This window comes from Sprattus sprattus (assembly GCF_963457725.1).
Source record: "Sprattus sprattus genome assembly, chromosome: 11".
NCBI lineage: Eukaryota > Metazoa > Chordata > Actinopteri > Clupeiformes > Clupeidae > Sprattus > Sprattus sprattus.
This window is the reverse complement of record NC_137909.1, coordinates 30,437,653-30,442,652: the sequence shown is the minus strand read 5'-3', so window position 1 is coordinate 30,442,652 and position 5,000 is coordinate 30,437,653. Positions and strand designations below refer to the sequence as shown.

Sequence of the window (5,000 nt, the reverse complement as noted above, 5' to 3'; positions counted from 1 at the left end):
TTTTGATGCATGTGCTACTGATCAGTTTGGTTGCAGATCCGCGTGCCACTGAATGATGTTTATTGTGTGTGTGTGTGTGTGTGTGTGTGTGTGAGTGTGTGTGTGTGTGTGTGTGTGTGTGTGTGTGTGTGTGTGTGTGTGTGTGTGTGTATGTGAGTGTGTGTGTGTGTGTGTGTGAGTGTGTGTGTGTGTGTGTGTGTGTGTGTGTGTGTGTGTGTGTGTGTGTGTGTGTGTGTGTGTGTGTGTGTGTGTGTGTGTGTGTGTGAGTGTGTGTGTGTGTGTGTGTGTGTGTGTGTGTGTGTATGTGAGTGTGAGTGTGTGTGTGTGTGTGTGTGTGTGTGTGTGTGTGTGTGTGTGTGTGAGTGTGTGTGTGTGTGTGTGTGTGTGTGTGTGTGTGTGTGTGTGTGTGTGTGTGTGTGTGTGTGTGTGTGTGTGTGTGTGTGTGAGTGTGTGTGTGTGTGTGAGTGTGTGTGTGTGTGTGTGTGTGTGTGTGTGTGGTACTGATCAGTTTTGTTGCAGATCCGCGGGCCACTGAATGATGTTCATTGTCGCCAGGCTTCTGGTAAGACCCGTTAATTCATTCGAACGCGACAAAATCGGATCCTTGAGAGACTGTAAAACTCTCCACCTCTAGGACTTTACCGTTGCGCAGTGGAAACTCTAACCAGGGCGCTCATTTCTCTCAGGATTTGGGCTTTCATTTGGGCGGATAATGAGTTGAAGTAAGCTGATAGAAACGCGTCACACTGTACGAATGACGGGTGCGAGTGTTCTTTTGTTTCTGCTCAGCTATAATTAAGTTCGGAGCGCGTGCGTCTCCAGAGCAGCTCCCGTGGGCTGGTGAAGAGGAGGGGGAAAATACCTTCCGGTTTCTTCCGGTTCCTTCTCTTTCCAACGTTAATCTGTCAATCTCTCTCTCTCTTCACCTCTCTCTCTTTCCATCTTTCATCTGTCCATCTACAGCCTCTCTCTGTCTCTCTTCACCTCTCTCTATTGCTCTCGTCACCTCTCTCTCTCTCTCTCTTCACCTCTCTCTCTTTCCACCCTTCATCTGTCCATCTACAGCCTCTCTCTCTCTCTCTCTCTTCACCTATCTCTCTCTCTCTCTTGCGCACGCTGAAAGCGGTGGTGTTGCCCTGCCGACCATAAAAGGCGAACACTGGAGATTGGCTATCATTTTAGCTGTGTACGCTTCATATTTGAATGGTTGACCCAACAAATGTGGCAAAACCCAAAAACACCCACGCCTACAGCTCGAACTCAGGACATGTGTGTGCGTGTGTGTGTGTGTGTGAGCGTGTGTGTGTGTGAGGACGTGTTATGTAAGATGCTCTCCTGTATTAAATTAGTTCAGTCCCCTCACACAATGAAGGTCCTCTGCTCGCTGTTTCAAACTACATATCAATCACAATCTAAAAGTGTTAAATAAAGAGTCTTGCTGCTGCAAAAGATGGCGTCTTTGTGACCTCTTATTGACACACACGAGGGGTAGAAGCCATTTCAGCAGTGACGCCAGAAGCACACAAGCAGAAAGGACTGGATAGCAGCGTTTCAGCCGTGCTTGACTGGAAGGCCTCTGCCCGCTCAAACTGACAAGGTGGTCTGGCTCAGCTCCTGTCTAGAGGCCTGTCTCATCATGCCATCTTTGGCCCCGACGTGTCCACCAAACACAGAAGTCAGATAAACGTTCACGTCTTCTCCTCACTCTCGGCTGTTTTTTCTTCTCGCTATCTTACTGCTGCAGCGGCTGAACTGTTCTTATTAAAATCAAATCGAATCAGAGAACGGGCAGACTAGCTGCTGTTTTTTTTCGAGGCGTCTGCGAGAAGAAGAAGACGTCTCGTTTGAGGAGCCAGAGTCCTTGCGGAGGCCCCTTCATGCCGCGGGTCGAGAGACTCCGTCTCAGTTCTCCGTCAGAACCGTTTTTCGGCGGGTAGAACACGACTGGTGGAAATAGAGATTAACTGCAATTAGTGTGCGATGACCTTCGCCCCCCTACTGGAGCTCAGTCATGTCTTAACAAGGCCCCTTTCAAAAGGATTTCTGCGTCCAATTCTCTCAATTATGCAAATGGGGTTGAAATCAAAGAGGCTGGAAGGAGGTAGGGGGGGGGGGGGGGGCACTTTCAAATTAAAAGTCCTCTCTTTGTTGCCCTTGTTTTTCTTCTTTTCTTCTTTTTTTTTTAAAACCCAAACTGGATTTCCTCCCTCTGTTTTTTGGGGCTGGACAGCCATCCCCACTTTCCCCCCCCCCATCCCCGACTATCCGTGATAGAGGCGAAAGCTGGGCCAGTCAGCCCAAGCAAGGGAGCCCAGAAAAAGAGAGAGGGAGAGAGAGAATGAGAGAGAAAGAGAGAGAGAGAGAGAGAGAGAGAGAGAGACAGGGAAAGTGAGAGAAAGAGAGAGCGAGAGAGACAGAAAGAGAAAGGGGGTTTGGGAGAAATTTGGAGATTAAGAGAGAGGAGAGGGGGGGGGTGGCTATCAAAGTAGATTTGTTGTGCCTTGTTCCAGCGATGGATGAAAATACCCTGTGGGCAAGAGGAGCTCGGGTCATGGGACTCCCTCCCAAAAGGATTACCTTCAACTGGAGTCATGGGACTAGAGGCGAACAAAGGGCTCGCTCACATGCTCATCATATGAACGGCCCCTCATAAAGTGATGAAGTTTCATGTCTTGTGAGATTCACTTGTGAGAGTCCCAGCGCACCGGGAGAGCGAACACCCCTGCCAGAGCGGCTCCGTAGGGGGATGCCGGGGCACCGTCGGTGGGGAGAGAGAGAGAGAGAGAGAGCGCTGGGTGGCTGGCTGGCTGGCTACTGGCCCCTGCCTCTGCCTAACCAGGCAGCCGGGCAGCAGCTAAGACTGGCCTTCAGACCCGGCCCCAGAGCACAGCACAGCAGGTAGGACCCACTTCACACTCGCTCAGGCTGGTAGGACCCACTTCACACTCACTCACACTGGTAGGACCCACTTCAGGCTGGTTGGGCGCAGGCAGGCAGCGTGAGTGCATCACTGGGCTTTCAAGGGCTTGAGAACGGAGAGAGCTGGGAGTGTCTGAGACGCAGGGGCCTTCTGACGGTCTGCTTCTGCTGTGCCTGTGATTTGCTTTGAGTGTGGATGAACTGTTTCGGAGAGCCAGTGCTGTTTAGTCAGTGGGGATGGCGGTGGTTGAGCTTTGAGAAAATGGAGAAATCTTTTGAAAGCTTTTTTGTACTCCAACGGCTATGAATTAAGATTTTAACACCTGTTGATTGAGTTGGATGGGAAGCATTTGCTAGTTTAAATCTGTATATGAGATTACTAAAGTAAATTTAAATGGTTTAACCATAAAAGAAAAAGTTGTAAATTCAATATTGTAATATTGCAATATTTTAATTATAACCATTTTCAACAGTCTCTTTGGCTTAAAATAATCACTTCAAATTTGCTTGTAAATGTTCTGAACTCGATTCTAAGTTTTGTGTTCTGATTTTGCAAAACATTTTAATCAATTCAATCATTAATTCAAACATTATTTCTCTTACACAATTTTATAAGATGAGTATTTTGTAAAAAATGAAAAAAAAGAAAAAAGCAGCCATTTTAAATGTTGTTAAAAAGAAGAACAGGTTACTGTATTTTAATACTCAGATTGCTCTCAGAAGTTATAGTAGTCAGCTGAGTTTGTGGGTCACTTTAAACCCAATTATTTCCTGGAAGAATTAGAAGGGAGTAGACTGGCAGGCTTGATGAGCCCTTATTCTGCCGTACCAAACACTCTCTCACACACACACACACACACACACACTCTCGCTCACACACACACACTCTCTCACAGAACTTCCTGGAGAGATTTGCTTCAAAAGCTTTAGTTTTAATTAGGGCTGAACCCAACACAAAGGGCCCAGACGGCGTCCACTAGGAACGAAAGGTTATTTTTGGTCCGCCACTGGAACCAGATCAAAACTCTTTCCATGGCAGTGAGTTTGACATGTCCATTTAGGAAGGCTTTCTTTTTTCTGGTGAGTTCCGTGGCCTCTTCCTCCCCGGGTTCTGAAAAACGAGGGCAGCGAGCGACCGTGGAGCAGAACGGATTCGGGGTTCTAATTTGACGCGCACTAATAACTTCACGGAAAAACAGAGCCATCGCTCGGGAGGTGGTCAACGGCTTCTCTTGGCTCCGCGACCCCCAGCCCTTTTATCACGTGACCCCTGTGTCTCTGCTCGCGACCCCTCGAGCTTTAATCAGGTGACCCCTGTGTCTCTGCTTTCTCTACGCTAACTGCTCAGAGCGGGCACCCCCGCGGCGCCCACACAATGCCGTGTCTGTAGGGGGGGCACACCCTGACCCTCTGGGGACGTGACCCAGTGTGTCACGAGGGGTTATCGCTAACTACTGCTCTTAGCTCGACTTGTTCTCTCGCTTGTACGTCGCTTTGGACAAAAGCGTCTGCTAAATGACTAAATGTAAATATAAATGTAAATGTAAATGTAAATGTAACAACTCAGTGGGATTCCTTCATCCAGAAAAGAGGAATTTACATAGAATTCAGTTTTTTTATTTCTAATTCCTTTATTCCTTTTTACCTTGGGAAGGGTGTTTTTCATTGCAGGATACGAGCAGGCTATGAGTATATGTGTATTTGTTTTCTGCCTTAAGTATGATAGTATGCGCTTGCTGTTCTGTTGTAGCCGGTCATTTTGGCTCTAATCTGACTCTAATCTCCCGGCCAGTAAGAGGATTTCCACCATCGGCCAAACTTGTGTGTCTAAAAGCTGAATTCTTTGCCTTCAATTCAATTCATGCCTTCAACATGAACGGCTGCTACCACTGCGTAGATAGAGTGTGTTTGCACTGATAACGGCAGTGTCCTTTAACAGGAGATGGCGCTGGAGTGACTGACTGCGTGCAGCTTTTTCTTTCCTCTACGTATTGCAGGAGTTTGCAGAGTTTACGCACATTCTGTCATTTTTTTTTTAGAAAACAAAATTCTAAAGAGATTTCTTCTGTATCCTTTTCTCA

The 5,000-nt window shown here is 47.5% G+C and overlaps 1 protein-coding gene across 1 annotated transcript in view; it reads left to right on the top strand.

Moving 5' to 3' along the window:
- LOC308372697 (transient receptor potential cation channel subfamily M member 1-like) overlaps nucleotides 1–5,000 on the top strand; it is a gene marked incomplete at both ends in the record, with an annotated part of 58,209 nt that overhangs the window by 12,449 nt on the left and 40,760 nt on the right. The gene's annotated exons all lie outside the window — the stretch shown is intronic.